The following is a 25,587-nucleotide window of genomic DNA, read 5'->3' as shown; positions in this document are numbered from 1 at the left end:
GGCTCCTAGGAACTTATCTATAAAACATAGTGTATAACACTGTCAGGGCTCCTAGGAACCTATCTATAAAACATAGTGTATAACACTGTCAGGGCTCCTAGGAACCTATCTATAAACATAGTGTAGAACACTGTCAGGACTCCTAGAAACCTATCTATAAAACATAGTGTATAACACGGTCAGGGCTCTTAGGAACCTATCTATAAAACATAGTGTATGACACTGTCCAGGGCCCCTAGGAACCTATCTATAAAACATAGTGTATAACACTGTCAGGGCTCCTAGGAACCTATCTATAAACATAGTGTAGAACACTGTCAGGACTCCTAGAAACCTATCTATAAAACATAGTGTATAACACGGTCAGGGCTCCTAGAAACCTATCTATAAAACATAGTGTATAACACTGTCAGGGCTCCTAGGAACCTATCTATAAAACGTAGTGTAGAACACTGTCAGGGCTCTTAGGAACCTATCTATAAAACATAGTGTATGATACTGTCAGGGCTCCTAGTAACCTATCTATAAAACATAGTGTATAACACTGTCAGGGCTCCTAGGAACCTATCTATAAAACATAGTGTAGAACACTGTCAGGGCTCCTAGGAACCTATCTATAAAACATAGTGTAGAACACTGTCAGGGCTCCTAGGAACATATCTATAAAACATAGTGTATAACACTGTCAGGGCTCCTAGGAACCTATCTATAAAACATAGTGTAGAATACTGTCAGGACTCCTAGAAACCTATCTATAAAACATAGTGTATAACACTGTCAGGGCTCCTAGGAACCTATCTATAAAACATAGTGTATAACACTGTCAGGGCTCCTAGGAACCTATCTATAAAACATAGTGTATAACACTGTCAGGACTCCTAGAAACCTATCTATAAAACATAGTGTATAACACTGTCAGGGCTCCTAGAAACCTATCTATAAAACATAGTGTATAACACTGCCAGGGCTCTTAGGAACCTATCTATAAAACATAGTGTATGATACTGTCAGGGCTCCTAGGAACCTATCTATAAAACATAGTGTATAACACTGTCAGGGCTCCTAGGAACCTATCTATAAAACATAGTGTATAACACTGTCAGGGCTCCTAAGAACCTATCTATAAAACATAGTGTAGAACACTGTCAGGGCTCCTAGGAACCTGACAGGAGTCTTCAGTAGATGATACCTTTTTTAATGGCTAACTCATAATGATGACAGAATATAACGTTTCAAAGCTCTTTGGCTTCTTCTTCAGATATAACTAAGAACAATTTCTGAAAGCTGCATATTTATGTACAACAGGACACATGGGGATAGGATTTCAGGAGGGAGGGGGATGAGGAGAAGAGGCTTATTAGTATAAACATGTAAACAATTCACAGGTCCCAGGTTCTTATCTTTATGGCTGTCTTAGTTCAGTGATTTCTATAGCATGACATGAACCCATATTCCCAATAATTATCCCTTTATGGAAGCAGATGCAGCACCATTGATTGACAATTCCAAGATTTGAAGAAAAGTTTGACAAACTAGCAGTGTGCCTGCCAGCTGAAAAAAGCAAGATTATACTTTAAAATGGAATAGATTCTATGACTAGGTGAACAGCATTTGGCAAGCAAAAAACCCAACCAAACCTGGATTATCTTGATAGTTATCCCTACAGAATTTCAAGAGAAATTTGAGGCACATTATCAGCATGCCTGGCTTGCCAGCTGAAAAAGCTAGAATATCTCCTGAAATGGAAAGCATTCTATGACCCTGAGAACAGCTCCTGGTAAACAGAAAAGATGCAGGATTATCCTGACAGTTATCCCTTTATGGGAGTACGGTATGTCACATCAACAATGAGATGGCAATTTACAAAATTTAAAGAAAAATTTAGGGCACACTATTAGCATGCCTGGCCTGGCTGCTGAAAAAGCTGGACTATGTTCCAAAACTGTTGATCATGTTCTTCTCACACGAATAAAAAGCTAGCAGAACCCATTGAAGTCAATGGGAGGTTTTTTTTTTCAGCGCTGAAATTCCAAAGCAAATTCCTCATCATTTTCCTTCGTGTGAATGCCCCCTTATAGTGCTGATATTACAGACACAATACAAGATTTTAGCTGAGGAAGACTGAGCCATTGTGGGATGTGTTCAAGCTGAGGGAAACGTGCTGCTATCATCAGGAGGATAAGTGGGATGAAGTTTAGTTAATCAATTTTAAGCAGAGAAATCATAGGAGCAGAGGAAGAATTTCTGCACTGAGTCTATGACTGCTGCAGTTCGTACAAAGCCCCACAAATACTGGCCAGCTAACTCTTTTACTGCTAATAACCGCATTTTACATTAAGTCTTTCATGCATTAGAGAATTTTTTTATACAGTGTCAGGTTTGCCATCTGTGACCTGTGACTGTCCATATTGTTTTTTACTACAAAGTGAGTCCTGTTAGTGAAAAATCTTTTGTTAAGGTTTTTTTTTTGTGGAGGGTGTTTTTTCTGATAGTCTGAAAAATCTCAGTTTCTTAAGGCTTTTTATTAGTTAACCAATTAATACAAAGCTGACTGACCCTTCGTTCACATCTACGAAACAGTATTCTGTTCGGGGAGTCCGCATGGGGACCCCCTGAATGGAATAGCGAACGCAACTGTAAGTAGTGTGCCAGTGAAAGCACATGGACCCAATACACTATAATGGGGTCCATGTGCTTGCCGCGTGCTACCCGCAGGAATCATGCGGGCAGGAAAGTAAATTGTGAACTACTTTCCTGTCCACATGATCCCTGCGGAGATCTGGTGGCAAGCACACGGACCCCATTATAGTCTATGGGGTCCGTGTGCTTTCACTAGCACACCACTTGCAGTTGGTTCAGTATTCCGTTCAGGGGGGGGGGTCCTCGTGTGGACTCCCCTGGATGGTATACAAACGCAGATGTGAACGAGGCCTGACACAGCGTGTTACAGTTTGAAAAATTTAGTGGTTAGGGGTTCGTTTTTAGTTCCCAATATATACTAAGTGCCGTTATATCGGTATCCATTATTTATCATCTCCTTGTGACAGCTTCTGGTAAATGACCATTGTTATTTTATTGTAGAAAATATTTCCAGTGTAGAAATATAATTATACATAGAGAAGTAAAGAATTCCAAAGCTACCTGAAAGATGAAAATACCAGAAAACAGAAACAGATAATATGACAAATCATTTTTCACATTACACAATATTTCCTTAGGTCGGATTTGGCCAGGTTATACTATAATACCCGATTAATACATTGAGAAGAGGAACATGATTTCCAATGACTTTTCGCTGCATTTTGTTTTGTGTCTTCTGCTTCGCAGCAACAGTTTGGCCAATTGCGGAAGTTTGGGTTAACTCTGCTCTATCCGTACCTTCCCAGTACCTAAGTCTTGTGGGGCCCAATGCAAACTTTGACTGAGCCCCTTACCCCATCCTTTTACAGCGTATTCTTCGCTACAGCAGTAGACTTGAAGTTGATGTAACTATAGTACCCACATCTGCCATTAACCACATGAGGACCGCCGTACGTAAATTTACGGCCTCATGTGCTGGTACCTAAAGACCGGACTATTGCCGAAATACGTCCGGCCTTTAGGTACCTTTCTGGCGGGGGGAGGGGTGCGGGGGGGACAGGGGTTAGGTGTTACTAACACCTAACCCCTTCCTCCATAACGTCCAGTCGGAACTCAGTCCGACTGGACGTGTTAACCCTTTCGATCGCGCCGTCAAACATCACGGCGCAATCGAAAGGGATCCGCCGACAATTGAAAGTGATCGGCACCCCCCGCGGCGAGATCGAGGGGTGCCGATGTCAGTAACAGGTAGTCTGGGGTCTGGCCAGTGACCCCAGACTACCGGAGCCCCCACATACCTGGTGATCCTGCCAGGCGGTGGAGGAAGTGAGCGATGTGTCTCACTTCCTCTGCAGCTTGCAGGACACGAGCAGGCTCATGTCCTGCTCGTGTCCTGCAAGCTACTATACAGAATCAGTTGGTGCTTTCATCAAAGCATCAACTGATTCAAGTGTCCTAAAGGGACACATGAAAAAGTTAAAAAAAAAGTTAAAAAAAAAAAAAAAAGTGTATGAAAAAAGTAATAAAGTTCTAAAGTCCAAAAATCCCTTTTTTCTATACAAAATGAATTATGTAAAAAAAAGCACTAAAAATTAAAAAAAGCAATACATATTTGGTATCGCCGCGTCCGTAACAACCTGTACAATAAAACTGAAATAATATTTAATGTACACGGTGAACGTCGGGGAAAAAAAACGGAAAAAACTCGCCGGAAGTAATGATTTTTTGCCATCTCATCCTACAAAATATGCTATAAAAAGTGATCAAAAAGTCATATTCACCCCACAACAATGCCAATAAAAAGCGCACATTTTCCCGCAAAAAATCAGCCCTCAACCAACACTGTCAACCGAAAAATAAAAATGTTACGCCTCTCAGAAGATGGCGATGCAAAAAACATTGATTTATGTCCCCATATGTGTTTTTGTTCTGCAGACTTAGTATCGCATAAAAAAATAGCATAAATGAGGTATCGCCGTAACCGTACCGACCCGCAGAATAAAGGACACATGTTACTTATACTGTACGCTGCATGGCGAAAAATTTAAAATGTAAAACTCAATGCAGGATTGATTTTTTTTTTTTTTTAATCCAGCAAGAAAGAGTTAATAAAATGTAATCAGTAAGTTGTAGGCACCCAAAAATGGTGTCATTACAAAATGCATCTCATCCCGCAAACAACAAACCCTTATATGGCCATGTCACCAGAAAAATAAAGAAAATATAGCATCTAGCAATGTGAAGGCAAAACCCCCCCAAAATCGCCAAATTATTAGAACATAACTGGCTGCGGCAGGTAGGGAATATATAAGCTGTGCGAGCGAATATCAGGGGACACCCCAGATTTACAGCTTATGAGCGAAAAAACACCAGAAGTGACCCCCCCAGAGTGACTCGACCAATCATAGGAGCTCCTGGGACATAGTAGGGAATTTGGTGTCTGCAATGTTCTCCGCACTGCTTATATGTTCCCTCTTCGCCATCCGCTGTGCAGTCACGTCCGGATACTAATACTCACTACACCCCCTGATAAATTCTTTGAGGGGTGCAGTTTTCAAAATGGGGTCACTCCTTTGGGGAATCCGCTTTTCTGGTACCTTACAAGCTCTACAAACATGACATGGCGTTCAAATACCAAACATCCAAATCTGTGCTCCAAAAGCCGCATAGCGCTCCTTCGCTTCTGCGCCCTGCTGTGCGCCCAAACTGCAGTTTATGCCACATGTATGACACATGTATGACACTGGTGTACCCGTTATATCGGACGTAATGTCATATGTGGTATAAACTGATATTAGGGCACAGCCAGACACAGAAGGGAAGAAGGGTTATTGGGTTTTTGGAGCACAGACGGTTTGGTTTTTGGATGCCATGACGCTTTTGCAGAGCTGAAACGCCAGTAACGTCCCTGATATGAGACGTTATTTTGGAAACTACACCCCTGAAGGATTTATCCAGGGGTACAGAGAGCATTTTTAACCCCCAAGTGTTGCTATAACTTATTATCCATAAATAAATACGAAGCTGATTGTGAAAGGTGAAAATGACAATTTTTCCAGGAATCCGTCATTTCAGTGCGTAATATATTGTGCCCGACTTGTATCAGAGATGAACGCTCTAAAAGCTGTTGTGCCCGGGATACCCGCTTACCAGTTTTTGGAGTGTCTCTGCTGACATAAGTTGGGCACAACATATCAGATACTGAAATGGCGAATCTCTGGAAAATTTTCATTTTTAACTTCTCATTATCAGCTGTGATTTCATTTCTGGAAACTAAATAAATGCAACACTCAGGGGTTAAAAATGCTCGCTACACCACTTGATAAATCCCATGAGTGGGGTAGTGTCCAAAATGGGGTGACATGTCTGCAGATTCCACTTTATTGGCAATTCAGGGGCTTTGCAAAAGTGGCATGACTTCCAAAAACCAAACTGTGCTCCAAAAACCAAAATAGCGCTCCTTCCCTTCTGTGCCCGGCTGTGCCCAAACAGCCATTTATACCCACATATGGCATTAAGTACGTTATCCGGGGTACACCAGTGTCATACATGTGGGCATACACTGCTATTTGGGTACCCAGCAGGACGCAGATGTGAAGGAGCGATATGTGCTTTTGGAGTGCAGATTTAGATTCTTTGTTTTTGGACACCACGTCACATTTGCAGAGGCCCTAAAATTGTCCCTACAAAATGGGGTCACTTCTTGGTGAATTCCAGTTTACGGTCACCTGTGTAGTTTCTAAAATGGGGTCACAATGGGGGGTTTCCATTGTATTGATACTTTAGGGGCTCAGCTAATGCGACATGGCACCTGAGAACTATTCCAGCCACATCTGCTTTCTAAAAGCCAAATAGCGCTCTTTCCATTCTGAGCCCCACTATGTACCCATACAGCAGATTATGGCCACATATTGGGTATTTCCGTGTTAAGAAGAAATTGTGTAACAAACTCTGGGGGGCTTTTAATTCTTCAGCTACTTGCAAAATTAAAAATATGGCGCTAAATGGATAATTAATTGGAAAAAAAAGTAATTTTTCATTTTTACGTCCCATTGTTAATAAAATCTGTGAATCAGCTGTGAGGCCAAAATGTTCACCAAACCCCTAGATAAATTCTATGAGGGGTGTAGTTTCCAAAATGGGGTCACTTTTAGGGGGTTTCCACTGTATTGGTACTTTAGGGGCTCTGCAAATGCGACATGGCACCTGAAAAATATTCCAGCAAAATCTGCCCTTCAAAAGCCGAACAGCGCTCTTTCCATTCTGAGCCCCGCCATGTTCCCATACAGTAGATTATGGCCACATATGGGGCATTTCTGTGTTCAGGAGAAATTGTATAACGAACTTTAGGGAGCTTTTTCTCCTTTATCCTCTTGTGAAAATGAAAAATTTGGGGCTAAATTGACAGTTTGTTGGAAAAAAAGTAAATTTTCATTTCCATGTCCCAATGTTAATAAAATCTGTGAAACAGCTGTAGGGTCAAAATGCTCACTCTACCCTTTGATATGTTCTGTGGGGGGTGTAGTTTCCAAAATGGGGTCACTTTTAGGGGGTTTCCACTGTATTGGTTCTCTAGGGGCTTTGCTAATGCAACATGGCACCTAAAATTATTCCAGCAAAATCTGCCATCCAAAAGCAAAATAGCGCTCCTTCCATTCCAAGCCCCTCCATGTTCCCATACAGCAGAATATGGCCACATATGGGGTATTGCCGTGTTCAGGATAAATTGTTTAACAAACTTTGGGGGGCTTTTACTCCTTTAACCCCTTGTGAAAATGAAAACTTTGGGGATAAAGTGACATTTTAGTAATTTTTCTTGTACACATTCCAATGTTAGTAAAATCTGTGAAACAACTGTAGGGTCTAAATACTCACTATACCCCTTGATGAATTCTGTGAGGGGTGTAGATTCTAAAATGGGGTCACTTTTGGGGGGTTTCCATTGTTTTGGTACGCTAAGGGCTCTGCAAATGCGACATGGTGCCTGAAAATTATTCCAGCAAAATATGCTGTTCAAACACCCAGTGTCGCTCCTTCCCTTTCGTGCACTGCCGTGTGCCCAAAAATCAGTTTACACCCACATGTGGGGTATTTCTGTGCACGGGAGAAATTGCATAACAAAATGTGAGATGCATTTTCTCCTTTAACCCTTTGTGAATGTGTTAATTTTAGGTCTAAATGAATGTATTAGTGAAAAAAAATGAAATGTCTAAATTTGACCTCCATATTATTTTTATTCTTATGAAATGCTTAAAGGGTTAACAAACATCCCAAATGCTGTTTTGAATAATTTGAGGGGTGTAGTTTTGAAAATGGGGTGATTTATGAGGGTTTCTATTATATAGGCCTTTATAATTCCTTTCAGAACTGAAGTGTTCCCTAAAAAATTAGTTTGAGGAATTTTCTTGTAAATCTGGAAAATCGCTGTTACACTTGTAAGCCTTGTAACGTCCAAAATAAATTAAAAGACAATCAAAAGATGATGCAGATATAAAGCAGAGATATGGTAGATAATATTTATTCATGTATTTGGATGGTATGACTATCTGCCTGAAAAGCAGAGAATTTCACATTTTGAAAATTGCAATTTTTTCCAAATTTCCATCAAATTTGCTAGTTTTTTTTATAAATAAATACAAAAATATTGATTAGTGTTTACCACTAACATGAAGTATAATGTGTTACGAAAAAACAATCTCAAAATCACTTGTGTAAGTTAAAGCGTCTCAAAGTTATTGCCATTTAAAGTGACACATGTCAGTTTTGAAAAAAGAGGCCCGGTCCTTAATGTACTTCTGGGCCTGGTCCTTAACCGGTTAAGAAAGCACAGTGCTGGAAAACAGCTGATCTGCGGGGGTTCCTCACAGTTGGAGGAACAACCCTTGCTGATCTTAAATTGATGGGTTATCAGACTGTGTTTGAAATACTTCAATGCTAAATGTCCAATCTAAATTTTAGAGATTAGTTTCCGAGAACTATATACTACTGATTTCATATGGAGGACAAAATTTTCAGCTTTATAGGACACCAAGACCATTCTATTGCTATTAATCCCAGAAATATTAACAGTTGAAAGCACAGTTGGGATTCGTAAGAGATTAAGTTGTCTAAAAATATCCCAATCCTGAGTTTTAACCCCTTAGCGACTCATGACGTACTATTACTGCATGGGTCGCATGGGGATGTATGGAGAGAGCTCACGAGCTGAGCTCTCTCCATACACGGCAGATGCCAGCTGTATAATACAGACAGGACCTGCCACTAACAGCAGCGATCAGTGCCCGAGCCGATCGCTGCTTTTAACCCTTTACTGTCAAACGCGACCGCAGCGTGTAAATGGTGCAGGCGGCACGGGCGCCGCCATTTTCCCAATCGCCGCCCTCCTGAACTTCACAGGAGGGCGGTGATTGGTTGCTATGACAGCCGGAAGCCTATTGAAGGCTTCCAGGCTTGTCATAGCATTGGTTCTATTGCACAATGCCAGAGGCAGCCTCTAATAGAACTGCTGTGATTTTGCTATTCACTGCAATACTGTAGTATTACAGTGAATAGTATAAGCGATCAGACCCCCTAGGTTTCAAGGTACCTAAGGGGTCTGATCATAAATGTAAAAGAAGAAAAAAAAATGTTTTTAAAAGTATTTAAAAAATGTAAAAAATATAAAAGTTCAAATCACCCCCCTTTCCCTAGATCAGATATAAAAGTAAATAAAGAACATTAAACATAAACATATTAGGTATCCCCGCGCTCCAAAATGCCCGAACTATTAAAATATTAAAACATTTGTTCCATACTGCAAACGGTGTAGCGGCAAAAAAATAAAAATAGCCAAATAGCGTTTTTTTCAACACTTTGCTTCCTATAAAAAATTGAATAAAAAGTGATCAATCCATCAGATCTTTCCCCAAATGGTATCAATAGAAACGTTATCTTGTCCCGCATAAAAAGACGCCACACCCAGCTCCATACATGTAAATATGGAAAAAGTTACAGGTGTCAGAACATGACGACACAAATTTTTTTTTCTATTTTGCAAAGTTTTTCATTTTTTTAAAAGTATCAAAACATTTCAAATACTATATAAATTTGGTATCACCGTGTTCGTACTGGCACGTAGAACACAGGTAACATGTCATTTGCACCAAACAGTGAACGCTGTAAAAATTAAACCCATATGAAAATGGCGCAAATTCATTTTTTCGCCAATTGCACCTCATTCTGAATTTTTTTCCAGCTTCCCAGTACATTGCACAGCATATTGAATGGTGCCATTACAAAGTATGATTTGTCTTGCAAACAATAAGCCATCATGCAACTTTGTGAACTGAAAAATTTAAAAGTTATGGCTCTTTAAATGTGAGGAGGGAAAAACGAAAATGCGAAACCAAAAAATGGCCTGGTCCTTAAGGGGTACTTGTGATTCCTCTGCAAATAATACAGAGCTGAGATCTTGGTGTCATATGAAAGCAGAGATTTTGATTTTTCATATGACACCAGACAATACTGCATTTGCATTTCAAAAATAAAATACTTTTAGAAAGTCAACCCTTGTCAAGTTATGGGCATAAAAATAGCTTCTCCCATGAGAATTCTCTGATCTTTTATAAGATGTAATTTAACACAACACTTCGCACATGTTATCATGGAGATGCCCTCTCCCTTGTGTGACTTTTCTGATGTCTAACAAGATTTGATCTGTCTGTATAACATTTCCCACATTTTGAACAAGAGAATGGCTTCTCCCCTGTGTGAGTTCTCTGATGTCTAACAAGATCTGATTTATTGCTAAAACATTTCCCACATTTGAGACATGAATATGGCTTCTCCCCTGTGTGAATTCTTTCATGTAATATAAGATGTGCTTTCTGGATAAAACATTTATCACACTCCGAGCATGAGAATGGCTTTTCTCCTGTGTGAATTTTCTGATGTCTAACAAGATGTAATTTACCGCTATAACACTTCCCACAATATGAACATGAATATGGCTTCTCTCCTGTGTGACATCTCTGATGTGTAATAAGATATGATTTGTCTGTAAAACATTTTCCACATTCTGAACACGAGAATGGCTTTTCCCCTATGTGAATCCTCTGATGTCTAACAAAATCTGATTGATCCCTAAAACATTTCCCACATTCTAAGCATGAATATGGCTTCTCTCCTGTGTGAACTCTCTGATGTCTAACAAGATTTGATTTCTGGTTAAAACATTTCCCACATTCAGAACATGAAAATGGTTTCTTCCCTATGTGAAGTCTCTGATGTCTAACAAAATCTGATTTATCACTAAAACATTTCCCACATTCTAAACATGAATATGGCTTCAAGTTTGTGTGAATTCTCAGATGTTTTACAAGATTTGATTTCATATTAAAAGATTTCCCACACTCTGAGCATGAAAATGGCTTCTCTCCTGTGTGAATTCTTTGGTGTAGAACAAGATGTGATTTTGCATTAAAACATTTTCCACATTCTGCACATGAAACAGGCTTCTCCCCTGTGTGAATTCTCTGATGTTTAACAAGAGATGATTTCTGGCTAAAACATTTCCCACAATCTGAACATGAAAATGGCTTCTCCCCTGTATGAATTCTCTCGTGTAATTGTAGATGAAACTTTACCTTAAAACTTTTCCCACATTCTGAACATGAAAATGGCCTCTCCCCTGTGTGAGTTCTCTCATGTGTAACAAGATTTGATTTATTGCTACACCGTTTCCCACATTGTGAACATGAGTATGTCTTCTCTGTATGAATTTTTTGACGTTTTGATTTCCGATTCTTCTTTGTGTGAGCTATTTTTTGTTCTACACTCCTGCGACGTTTATTTTGCTTCTCAGTCTGTGATGGATCAGAAGATAAGACCTGTATAGAAGGATCGGATGATGGATCAGAAGATTGGCCCTGTATAGAAGGATCAGATGATGGATCAGAAGATTGGACCTGTATAGAAGGATCAGATGATGGATCAGAAGATTGGACCTGTATAGAAGGATCAGATGATGGATCTTGGCTGTAAAGGGCTGAGGGTATATCTGGGATAATGGCATGTTCTTCATATGTATCTTGTGTGATACCACCATCATCTGCTTTATAATCTGAAGATATGAGATGTTCCTCTGAGTTCCTGGTACAGTCATCTGCCAAGAAGAAAAATTATTTTATTATCTTTGAACAATAAAAGCTTTTCCCATCCAAATGGATGGCTTTTCCCATCCAAATGTATTTTCCCATCCAAAATTTTCACCTACTCTCTTCTACTTCCTGAGTTGTTGGGTGGGCCTGTGTGATGTTGACACCTGCGTCTGATCTCGTTCCCCATTACACTTTAAAAATGCAGAGAGAAAAGTCCTGCAACCATTTTTCTACATTTTTTAGTGGAAACCTGGTGGGCCCCATAGACCATAATTCTGCGGGTAACCACTTTTTTTTAAAGCAGATTAGGTTACTGTTTGTGGGGTCCCAAGGTTTTCATGATCAGCAGATCAAATTACATGAGAAACAATCAAAAGTATTCAGGAAGGAAAATCTTCATTCTCCAGTGTAATTATTCATAATTGTACTAGGAGTTTGTGTATCTCTATGGAACAGCCCATAAAGTTTCAGGGCGTTCTGGTGTGATTCAGATTGGGTCACAGTTATCAGTGGGGGACCACAGGGGTCAGTATTGGGTCCTCTCCTGTTTAATATCTTTATTAATGACCTGGTAGAGGTTTCCGTATTTGCAGAAACTAAACTCTGTAAAGTAATCACTACGAATAAACTAACAATCCATTTAAAAAAAAATAAAATCAAACAAGCAATACAGGATAGCTAAATATAATGTGAACTGGCCTCTATTTAGTGGTGACTACTCACCTGGGCAGTCACCTGTAGCAATGTCCTCCGTACGCTCATCACCCCTCACAGATGTCTCCGGAGCATTAATATTGTTCAGATTGTCACCCGGATACAAAAGCTGTGAAACAAATATTGTAAAGTCACCAGACGGATGGAGAAGTCACATGGGATGTTTTATAGGAGAAGAAAAATCCCAGAGAACTCAGAGCAATCATCGGCCTTATCGGTCACTAGTAAGAAATCAGAGGTGTATGTGAGTGACATCACCAATTCCTCTCCAGTCACATGAGGGTCTGGGCTTCGGGCAACACATCCCCGACATAAGATGGAAAGGGCACTGGCAACAGGAAATGGAGCACAGAGGACAGGTGCGTATGTTTTTATTTATTTTATTTTACACCTCTCCCAGAAGCACCGTGGGCTGCTCCAATTCCTGGACAGTTCCTTTAATTTTCATGATGAACAAAAATGATAACACAAGTCATCATACCGCACCAAGACAGAAAGGTCAGACTGATGTAAAACTCCCCCTGCAGTTCTCTCAGACAAACATGTAAGGGTCCATTCACATTGAGTTTTGTGGTGCTGTTTTTGCCACAATAACTCATGTAAAGAATACACGCTGAAAATAAGACTCCTATTGACTTCAATGAGATTTTTTTTATATGAGTAAAAAAGCGACAAAAAAAGTGTCGTGTTTTGTGACGCGTTTTTTTACACGTATAAAAATAATCTCATTGAGGTCAATAGGAGTCTTATTTTCAGCGTGTATTCTTTACATGAGTTATTGTGGCAAAAACAGCACCACAAAACTCAGTGTGAATGGACCCTAAATGATTACAAGTGGGGTCTGATCAGATATTTGGATCCTGCCACAGGAGGCTGTAAAATGCTTTCCTTGTTGCCTTATAATAAGGCTCCTAGAGGCTACTTTGGGTAGTATACCTCTTGGTGAGAAATCGTTGACTCCTAGACTTGCCTCTGTAATGCACTCAAAGACATTTTGCACAGATAACAGACTAGAGATGGTGAATCATTGGACTTAAAGAAGCCAGATGGTTATTTCAATGACTGCTACAGACTGGAACTGCATTGTTTTGAGGAACAAAACCAGGTTCTGCATAAAATCAAACAACAGTCTGGTTTAAGTATGGAGGTATCGTAGCAAGCGTTTCAATCCCAAGTTTGCTATTGAGTGACACACTGCCCCAAACGCTGTTGTGATGATCTGGAGAGACATCACATAGGACAGTCGGTCACCCTTAGTAGTAATAAGAGCACTGCTAACAGTTCAGCATTATGTGCAGGACATCCTATGACCACTTAAGTTGTCTCTCATGGAAGGCTAGCCAAATGGCATTTCAGCAGGATGTTGCTTGCTCACACACTGCACAACCTTTCCTGCTAGCTCAACAGATTTAATTGTGTATTTATGGGACCAGATCTACCTGATCATCCTGGAGGACATTTTCTTCATTACAGTCCTGTGGTAGAAGAGGACTGGGACATCTCTCCGGTGATGTTCTCTTACTGGATGGAACTGGAGGAAACACATACAGGGACTGAATTCATTCTTTCCATACAGATAATGAGAGGCCGTGTGTATTTAGTCATGTCTATTACCTGCTGATGTGAGGGGCTGCTGATCCTCCATCATCACCTCCTTGTACACATCTTTGTGTCCTTCTAAATACTCCCACTCCTCCATGGAGAAATAGACAGTGACATCCTGACACCTTATAGGAACCTGACAACACAATGATACAGTCATCACCAGATCCCTTCATAGCTCTCCTGTATAATGTCCCAGCATTCCCAGCAGTGTCACCTCTCCAGTCAGCAGCTCAATCATCTTGTTGGTGAGTTCTAGGATCTTCTGTCTATTGATCTCCTCATGTATCAGGGAGTGAGGTGGAGGCCCCGGGATTGGGCTCAGGGTTCTCCTTCTTAGTTTAGACACAGGAGCCTGACAGCGCCCACTAGAGGTCTTCTTCACTACTGTGTAATCCTGTTTATGGAGAGACACATTAATACATATCACTCCATCCATTCCCAGAGTCCCTCACCTCTCCAGTCATATCATCTGTTATCACTATAGATAAGAATGATGTAATGTGACATCATCAGAATCTCTCACCTCTCCAGTAAGCTCGTACAGTATCTGTAAGGTCAGATTTATTATACTTTCTGTCATCTTGTCTCTGCGTCTCTCCATCCTCAAGGGGTCAATCAGAAAAATGATCTTATATGACCTAAAATGTCCACAGAGAAGATCCTGTATTGTTGGAACCTGCATATAAAAATAGCATAATAGCTATGATAAAATAACAGGAGAATACATGCGCGTAGATAATAGTGTGTGTGTATATATATGTTGTAAGGTACTGGGTTGACCTGAATTTTGCAAAAGCATTGTGGTTCAGAGGCTGTCACTTTTTCTTTGCAGCGTCCCTGGTTTGAATTCAGCCAAGAACAACATCTGCAAGATGTTTGTATGTTCTCCCCATGTTTACCTGGGTTTCCTCTCACATGCCAAAGACCTCTTCGTGACTCACTTCTTAAACACAGAGGCACAAGGAAACCTGCTCTTTATCTGTAAGAGTGCTTTCACACGGAGGAAAATGGTGCTGAATTTGGTGTGGAATCCGTGTCAGATTCAGTGCTGAAAAAAAAGCCGCCCATTGAATTCAATGGGTTCCTTTTTCTGGTGCAATGTAACTTGCCTTACTCAATACTGAACACCTTTCTACAGATGCAGCAGATTCCGCTCTACAACCATGCTTTGAGAGTTCACTTTTCAATACGTTTCTTCTTATAGCAAAGATAAAAATCTGTAATGGGATTAGTTGTTATCTATATACATGGCTGTCTGTCTCTAGATCATGTTTTCATGCCCATAGCAGCCAATCAGAACTCTAAGGAATACATACTTGTGTGCGGGTGAGCATTATCCTGCTAAAAAATGCCAGTTGGCTGACTGAGGCTAGATTCACATCTGTGCTGGGTTCAGGTCCGCTGGGAGTGTATATATATATATATACACACACACCGCCACCTGTATACTATAAACTATATATGTACACTAAATATATACAGGTGGAGGAATAGGTGTGTGCATATAGATATACACACATACCTCCACCTGTGCACTATATACAGTATGTATAGCTGTACATACTTCCAAACTTTTATTTAGCTCCTCCCATTTCTAAATTGACACCGCCCATTCCCAGTTATTTCTCTTTGTGCTCCCCACACAGTATAGTCCGGAGCACTTGGGGGTCTCAGTGGTGAGGGAGGGGCTGTCCGCTCCTGCTTCACCACTGTATTCATCTCATCGGTGTCCTCTTCAGACGCAGAAGAGATGATTCCAAGACAAACCTCCCACCGACCGGGAACTCGGGACATGACCTTGAATGCGGGACAGTTGAGAGCTATGTATATATACACACTTACCCCATATGTACACTATATACAAATATATGTATATATACACACACACCCATATACCTCCACCTGTACATTATATATAAACTATATACCTGCTTCCTCTGGAGCTACAGGACCTGTGATGATGTCACAGTCATGTGATCAGTACTATGTGTGGGAGGAGTCAAGTGATCACATGGTGAGGTGTTACCTGGTTATGTGCTCAGTGTATACAGGACTCTGCTGGATGTAGCAGAGCTGTGTGTGTATGATGTGTATGGAGCAGAGCTGTGTGTATATCAAATGTATGGAGCAAAGCTGTGTGTGTATGATGTGTACAGAGCAGAGCTGTGTGTATGACGAGTACAGAGCAGAGCTGTGTGTGTATGATGTGTATGGAGCAGACCTGTGTGTGTATGATGTATATGTAGCAGAGCTGTGTGTGTATAATGTGTATGGAGCAGAGCTGTATGTGTATGACATGTATGGAGCAGAGCTGTGTGTGTATGATGTGTATGGAGCAGAGCTGTGTGTATGACGTGTACAGAGCAGAGCTGTGTGTGTATGATGTGTATGGAGTAGAGCTGTGTGTGTATGATGTGTATGTAGTAGAGCTGTGTGTATGATGTGTATGGAGCAGAGCTGTGTGTGTATGATGTGTATGTAGCAGAGCTGTGTGTGTATGACGTCGATGGAGCAGAGTTGTGTGTGTATGACGTGTATGGAGCAGACCTGTGTGTGTATGATGTGTACAGAGCAGGACTGTGCATGTATGGCACAGGGATATGTGTATGTAATATTCATATAATATAACTGTTTACGCAGCAGAGCTCAGTATGTAATTTACATTTTAGTAACTGGTATAATGTAAGCTATATGTTATCTGGTACTAAAGGGGTTGTGCCACTATGAACACTGTAGGGAAGTTAGCTCATAGAAGTAGTGTCGTGGACCCAAACAGTCAAGACAGGAACACAAAATGTGCTGCAAACTGGTTTATTTAGAAAAAAAAACTGGAAAATAAATACTGTAAACCTGGACTTCAGGCACAAATTGATCACAGAAAATACAGCTCTATCTTCAGGCAAAATTTTTTATTTTTTTTTTTAAAAACCTGCTCGTCTGAGTGACTAACAGTAGTTTAACCCAACTATATGTGTGGCTTACTTTCAGCCACACAAACAAAACAGGAGCCATATTGTCTCACCGGGATCAGGGTTACAGGACAGAACCATCCACGTCCTTTCACCTCATGGAACTGCCCTACAATGCAAGAACTGCAGCCTTTTCTGGCCCAATAATGAGCTCAGGATCTAGACCTGGGCTGAGGTCGACTCGATTCGCTCTGGACCACACATAGATCAAAAGCCTGGGGCTGATATATCTGGACTCCAGCACTGTACCTTTCACCTTCTCACATACCCCCCTTCCCCTTTGTTCAGTCCTGAAGGGGCGGGCACATTTGACCCACATACAATGGGTCCTGGATAGAGCATTGGCATTTCCCTGCAGCTTGCCTGCCCTGTGTTCCACAGTTAACTTAAAGTTTTGCAGGCGATTCTCTTCTTGGCGTGGCACATCCATGTTAGAGGGGAGGGATCAGTGACCAGCAAGGCAGGATGGACTTGTCTGCTCGTGACCCAGGTCACAAAGCCAAGAAAAGCATAAGACAACAGGTGCACTTATAAAGAACAAAATCAGTTACCTTTCGGAGGATTAAGGGAGTAATGAACAAGCCGAGGTTGTACCAGGAGTGTAAGGGTAAGTTCAGATGGAGTTTTTTGGACCAGAACCTGAAGCGAAGGCCCGCCTCAGATTCCGGTCCAAAAGACGGGTCGCCACGACTGAAATCCGATGCACTGCACCGGCATCCAGCCTCACACTCTGCTCCGGATTAGGCCCAATGAATGGGCCTAGTCCGGAGGAAGTTGTGTCTTCAGGCCAAATCGCGAGGCAACTCAGCCTGAAGTATTTGCATCTCGCTTCCTTTTTCCGGGAGCTGTTTCTTCTGGCTCCCAGATAAAGCTCCTGAGTGGCTCCCATTGATTTCAATGGGAGCTGTCTTTTTGGTCAGGATTTTGAGGCGATTACGGCCTCAAAATCCTGAGCAAAAAAACTCTGTGTGAACTTACCCTAAGGAGTCCAAGTAGATGTCGAATTCAAGAAGTTACTACCAAATCCAAACCAGAGGCCAGAATTCAGATCTAGGAGATCAGTAGTAAATTAATCTTCTGTAGGATAGTAAAGAGCCCAACTGCATACGACAATCACAGGCACAAGACTGAACTTCAGCAATTGATGAGTGATGAATGAATGATGAGGCAAATCTCTGGTTCTTAAAGTTCTGACCGGCTTTGCAGAGCCAAAGAATTTGTTAGATGGTCATGGAAACCTTAAGGTGGCGACTAGGGTTGAACCAATCTTGAGATTGCAGGATTGATTTTAAAATCCGATTTCCGATCATTTCCCAGCCAATCGCGATTGTGAAATTTGCTCCATTACCGATTGGGATCCGATCTTTTCCAATCCTGATCGCGCAACCCTAGTCAATGCTTCTCTATGGGAAAAGTCACTTTTAGGGTTGAGCCAATCTTGAGATTTCAAAATCCGATTTCCGATCATTTGCCAACCGATCCTGATCGTGACATTTGCTCGATCGTCGATCGGGATCCAATCTTTTCCGATCCCAATTGCTCAACCCTAGTGGCGACTAGTTTGTTGGAATTCCTGACAGTGCCTCCCATTTTATGATATGCCACTGGACCCTTGACCCCCAGACCAGATTTCAAGAAAAAGTTTTTGTGAAAATTTCTAACTAAAAAATCTGCATGATCTGAAAGAACTGGACCCAAATTCATTATTCAGGTCCCTTCTTGGTTTACAGAGCGGAGTAACCGCGGCAAATACTTTAACCACATGAGGACCGCCGTACGTAAATTTACGGCCTCATGTGCTGGTACCTAAAGACCGGACTATTGTCAAAATACGTCCGGCCTTTAGGTACCTTTCTGGCGGGGGGAGGGGTGCGGGGGGGACAGGGGTTAGGTGTTACTAACACCTAACCCCTTCCTCCATAACGTCCAGTCGGAACTCAGTCCGACTGGACGTGTTAACCCTTTCGATCGCGCCGTGAAACATCACGGCGCGATCGAAAGGGATCCGCCGATAATTTAAAGTGATCGGCACCCCCCGCGGCGAGATCGAGGGGTGCCGATGTCAGTAACAGGTAGTCTGGGGTCTGGCCAGTGACCCCAGACTACCGGAGCCCCCACATACCTGGTGATCCTGCCAGGCGGTGGAGGAAGTGAGCGATGCAGCTCACTTCCTCTGCAGCTTACAGGACACGAGCAGGTTCATGTCCTGCTCGTGTCCTGTCTGCTACTGTGTAGAATCAGTTGATGCTTTCATCAAAGCATCAACTGATTCAAGTGTCCTAAAGGGACACATGAAAAAGTAAAAAAAAAGTTAAAAAAAAAATAATAAAGTGTATGAAAAAAGTAATAAAGTTCTAAAGTCCAAAAATCCCTTTTTTTCTATACAAAATGAATTATATAAAAAAAAGCACTAAAAATTAAAAAAAGCAATGCATATTTGGTATCGCCGCGTCCGTAACAACCTGTACAATAAAACTGAAATAATATTTAATGTACACGGTGAACGTCGGAAAAAAAAAACGGAAAAAACTCGCCGGAAATAATGATTTTTTGCCATCTCATCCTACAAAATATGCTATAAAAAGTGATCAAAAAGTCATATTCACCCCACAACAGTGCCAATAAAAAGCGCACATTTTCCCGCAAAAAATAAGCCCTCAACCAACACTGTCAACCGAAAAATAAAAATGTTACGTCTCAGAAGATGGCGATGCAAAAAACATTGATTTATGTCCCCATATGTGTTTTTGTTCTGCAGACTTAGTATCGCATAAAAAAATAACATAAATGAGGTATCGCCGTAACCGTACCGACCCGCAGAATAAAGGACACATGTTACTTATGCTGTACGCTGCATGGCGAAAAATTTAAAATGTAAAACTCAATGCAGGATTGATTTTTTTTTTTTTTAATCCAGCAAGAAAGAGTTAATAAAATGTAATCAGTAAGTTGTAGGCACCCAAAGATGGTGTCATTACAAAATGCATCTCATCCTGCAAACAACAAGCCCTTATATGGCCACGTCACCAGAAAAATAAAGAAAATATAGCATCTAGCAATGTCAAGGCAAAACCCCCCAAAAATCGCCAAATTATTAGAACACAACTGGCTGCGGCAGATAGGGAATATATAAGCTGTGCGAGCGAATATCAGGGGACACCCCAGATTTACAGCTTATGAGCGAAAAAACACCAGAAGTGACCCCCAAAGTGACCCCCAGAGTGACTCCCCCAATCATAGGAGCTACTGGGACATAGTAGGGAATTTGGTGTCTGCAATGTTCTCCGCACAGCTTATACATTCCCTCTTCGCCATCCGCTGTGCAGTCACGTCTGGGATACTAATACTCACTACACCCCCTGATAAATTCTTTGAGGGGTGCAGTTTTCAAAATGGGGTCACTCCTTTGGGGAATCCACTTTTCTGGTACCTTACAGGCTCTACAAACATGACATGGCGTCCAGATACCAAACATCAAAATCTGTACTCCAAAAGCCGCATCGCGCTCCATCGCTTCTGCGCCCTGCTGTGCGCCCAAACTGCAGTTTATGACACATGTATGACACATGTATGACACTGGTGTACCCAGGATAACGGACGTAATGTCATATGTGGGTATAAACTGATATTAGGGCACAGCTGGACGCAAAAGGGAAGAAGGGTTATTGGGTTTTTGGAGCACAGACGGTTTGGTTTTTGGATGCCATGACACTTTTGTAGATCTGAAACGCCAGTAAAGTGGAATCCCCTGATATGTGACCTTATTTTGGAAACTACACCCCTGAAGGATTTCTCCAGGGGTACAGAGAGCATTTTTAACCCCCAAGTGTTGCTATAACTTATTATCCATAAATGAATACGAAGCTGATTGTGAGAGGTGAAAATGACAATTTTTCCAGGAATACATCATTTCAGTGCGTAATATGTTGTGCCCGCCTTGTATCAGAGATGAACGCTCTAAAAGCTGTTGTGCCCGGGATACCCGCTTACCAGTTTTTGGAGTGTCTCTGCTGACATAAGTTGGGCACAACATATCGGGCACTAAAATGGCGAATCTCTGGAAATTTTTCATTTTTAACTTCTCATTATCAGCTGTGATTTCATTTCTGGAAACTAAATAAATGCAACACTCAAGGGTTAAAAACGCTCGTTACAACACTTCATAAATCCCATCAGTGGGCTAGTGTCCAAAATGGGGTGACATGTCTGCGGATTCCACTTTATTGGCAATTCAGGGGCTTTGCAAAAGTGGCATGGTGTCCTAAAACCAAACTGTGCTCCAAAAACCAAAATAGCGCTCCTTCCCTTCTGTGCCCGGCTGTGCCCAAACAGCCATTTATACCCACATATGGCATTAAGTCCGTTATCCGGGGTACACTAGTGTCATACATGTGGGCATACACCGCTATTTGGGTACCAGCAGGGCGAAGATGTGAAGGAGCGATATGTGCTTTTGGAGTGCAGATTTAGATTCTTTGTTTTTGGACACCACGTCACATTTGCAGAGGCCCTAAAATTGTCCCTACAAAATGGGGTCACTTCTTGGTGAATTCCAGTTTACTGTCACCTGTGTAGTTTCTAAAATGGGGTCACAATGGGGGGTTTCCATTGTATTGATACTTTAGGGGCTCAGCTAATGCGACATGACACCTGAGAACTATTCCAGCCACTTCTGCTTTCTAAAAGCCAAATAGCGCTCTTTCCATTCTGAGCCCCACCATGTACCCATACAGCAGATTATGGCCACATATGGGGTATTGCCGTGTTAAGAAGAAATTGTGTAACAAACTCTGGGGGGCTTTTAATTCTTCAGCTACTTGCAAAATTAAAAATATGGCGCTAAATGGACGATTAATTGGAAAAAAAAAGTAATTTTTCATTTTTACGTCCCATTGTTAATAAAATCTGTGAATCAGCTGTGAGGCCAAAATGCTCACCAAACCCCTAGATAAATTCTATGAGGGGTGTAGTTTCCAAAATGGGGTCACTTTTAGGGGGTTTCCACTTTATTGGTACACTAGGGGCTCTGCAAATTCGACATGGCACCTGAAAAATATTCCAGCAAAATCTGCCCTTCAAAAGCCAAATAGCGCTCTTTCCATTCTGAGCCCCACCATGTTCCCATACAGTAGATTATGACCACATATGGGGCATTTCTGTGTTCAGGAGAAATTGTGTAACGAACTTTAGGGAGCTTTTTTTCCTTTATCCTCTTGTGAAAATGAAAAATTTGGGGCTAAATTGACAGTTTGTTGGAAAAAAAGTAAATTTTCATTTTCATGTCCCAATGTTAATAAAATCTGTGAAACAGCTGTAGGGTCAAAATGCTCACTCTACCCTTTGATATGTTTTGTGGGGGGTGTAGTTTCCAAAATGGGGTCACTTTTAGGGGGTTTCCACTGTATTGGTTCTCTAGGGGCTCTGCAAATCAGACATGGCACCTAAAATTATTCCAGCAAAATCTGCCATCCAAAAGCCAAATAGCGCTCCTTCCATTCTGAGCCCCGCCATGTTCCCATACAGCAGAATATGGCCACATATGGGGTATTGCCGTGTTCAGGATAAATTGTTTAACAAACTTTGGGGGGCTTTTACTCCTTTAACCCCTTGTGAAAATGAAAACTTTGGGGATAAAGTGACATTTTAGTAATTTTTCTTTTACACATTCCAATGTTAGTAAAATCTGTGGAACAACTGTAGGGTCAAAATGCTGACTATACCCCTTGATGAATTCTGTGAGGGGTGTAGATTCTAAAATGGGGTCACTTTTGGGGGGTTTCCATTGTTTTGGTACGCTAAGGGCTCTGCAAATGTGACATGGTGCCTGAAAATTATTCCAGCAAAATATGCTGTTCAAACACCCAGTGTCACTCCTTCCCTTTCATGCACTGCCGTGTGCCCAAAAATCAGTTTACACCCACATGTGGGGTATTTCTGTGCACGGGAGAAATTGTATAACAAAATGTGAGATGCATTTTCTCCTTTAACCCTTTGTGAATGTGTTAATTTTAGGTCTAAATGAATGTATTAGTGAAAAAAAATGAAATGTCTAAATTTGACCTCCATATTATTTTTATTCTTATGAAATGCTTAAAGGGTTAACAAACATCCCAAATGCTGTTTTGAATAATTTGAGGGGTGTAGTTTTGAAAATGGGGTGATTTATGGGGGTTTCTATTATATAGGCCTTTATAATTCCTTTCAGAACTGAAGTGTTCCCTAAAAAATTAGTTTGAGGAATTTTCTTGTAAATCTGGAAAATCGCTGTTACACTTGTAAGCCTTGTAACGTCCAAAATGAATTAAAAGACGATCAAAAGATGATGCCGATATAAAGCAGAGATATGGGAGATAATATTTATTCATGTATTTGGATGGTATGACTATCTGCCTGAAAAGCTGAGAATTTCACATTTTGAAAATTGCAATTTTTTCCAAATTTCCATCAAATTTGCTAGTTTTTTTTATAAATAAATACAAAAATATTGATTAGTGTTTACCACTAACGTGAAGTATAATGTGTTACGAAAAAACAATTTCAAAATCACTTGTGTAAGTTAAAGCGTCTCAAAGTTATTGCCATTTAAAGTGACACATGTCAGTTTTGAAAAAAGAGGCCCGGTCCTTAATGTACTTCTGGGCCTGGTCCTTAACCGGTTAAAAGAGACTTATGAAAAACATGCATCTTAGGGAAAGGAGGAAGACACAAACAAAAAGAGACAGGATTCATTACTTCAAGAATCTCATGAGGACCAATAAACCGAGGACCCAATTTGTAGGACAGAATCTTTACTCGTAAATTTTTAGTAGACCAAACAACTTTTTCTCAATTTACAGTTAAAGGGGTTTTCCAGGCTGTGTTAATAAAAGGCTAGAAAAGTAAGTGTTATTAATGAACAACAGCTGGAGGTTTAATTTTCCAAAACTGTGGAAAAACATCCAAAAAATGTTTTTCGGGGTAATATTGTAAAGACTTTGAATATCCCACCGTCTGCAGTACAGAATGTCATAAAAAATGTCAGTGATTCTGGAGAAATCCATGTGCACAAGGGACATGGCCAACGGTCAATACTGGATGTTTGTGATGTACCTGAATTGATGGCTGGTATTGATGTGGCCTTTGGTTATTTTTTTTCAAAATAAATAAATAATTGAAAAAAATGATGTGGGGATATGCCAAATATTGCATAGTCAGCCAATTATCAAGCAGTAGAAAGCTAGCATTATCAAGGTGGGAAGACCTGATAATACCATCCTGAGACTGCCAAATGGTCTACCATCACTTCAGATGGATGAGTGTTGGTCAATGCCCAGATCTTCCTAATACCCCTGGTGGTGGTGAGTATCATGGTAATAATTAGGGGGTTGGTGTTAGCATTTTTGTAGGCAAAATCTATTTTCCACCTGTGGAAATGACAGGAATCCTCTTCAAGTGCTAAATGGTGAATGTATGAAGCACAACTGCAGTCTTCTTCACGAATACTACATCTGAACCATTGAGCCTTCCCTGGGAGATTTTTCTGTTGACCCAGATAATGACTGCAGTATGCAGATGTAACCAGAGTAATATCAGAAGCAATGGGCTGGTGGACTTGGCAAAGCTAAAGAAAATTATCTTCTCTATAGGCAACGTTCCCACTTGGAGATCCATGGGTCCATGGGATCCATGAGATACTCTGTTGATGCAGGCCACAATCAAGGATTTTCCTAGATATAAACATTATGCATCTTATGGGATTACTAGATATAGTAATGCAGTGAAGGGAAACCAAGGGCTGATTTGTCAATTTTGCAGAGATTCTTCTTAGTTTTTCTGCTAACCCTAGGTGTTGGAGTTTCCCAACTGAAGAAGCAATTTCTAGTGATGTGTGCCTTAAAAAAGTCTCAAATTATTACTGCACTTCTGCTGTTGGTGCCCCTCTTATAACTTTACTTGTTCCAGTCGCTTGGGAGGCAGAAGTACAAGGAAGCAAAAGCCATTGGAAGGAAGAAGTTAATTGAGTTCTTCTTTAATCCAACATACCAGGCCTTCCCAGAAAGCTGCCACCAGAACCTTGTTATTCCATGATAACTCGACAGAATGCAGCACTGCATGGCAAACTTGGCAAAGTCAAAGAAAATGAACTTCCCTATAGGCAACGTTCCCATCTGAAGAACCATGGGCCCAGTTGAGAACTGGATAAGTTTTGGAAGAGATACTCCATTGACACAGACCAAATTCAAGGATTTTTCTAGATATAGTAATGCAGTGAAGGGAAACCAAGGGCTGATTTGTCAATTTTGCAGAGAAGTCTTCTTCTTAGTTGTTCTGCTAACCCTAGGTGTTGGGGTTTCAAATGGAAGAGGCAATTTCTAGTGATGTGTGCCTTGCCTCACAGTAAAGTATTACTGCACTTCTGCTGTTGGTCCCCCTCTCATAACTCTATTTGTTTCAGTCACATGTCAGGCAGAAGTACAAGGAAGCAAAACCATTGGAAGGAAGGAGTCAACTGAGTCTTTCTTAAACAAGTTGATTCTTTAAATTTTAAGTCGATATATGTAGTTGAGGAAGTCAACTCAGCCAAACTAACTGTAAGATAGCTG

At 40.9% G+C, this 25,587-nt stretch overlaps 1 pseudogene; it reads right to left on the bottom strand.

Annotated features, from left to right (window-relative positions):
* The window catches only part of LOC142209080 (uncharacterized), a 69,668-nt pseudogene that overhangs the window by 31,189 nt on the left and 12,892 nt on the right, over nucleotides 1–25,587 (bottom strand).

This window comes from Leptodactylus fuscus, chromosome 6 (genome assembly GCF_031893055.1).
Source record: "Leptodactylus fuscus isolate aLepFus1 chromosome 6, aLepFus1.hap2, whole genome shotgun sequence".
Classification (NCBI taxonomy): domain Eukaryota; kingdom Metazoa; phylum Chordata; class Amphibia; order Anura; family Leptodactylidae; genus Leptodactylus; species Leptodactylus fuscus.
Note: the sequence above shows the minus strand (reverse complement) of the source record. Positions and strands in the feature narration are given on the sequence as shown.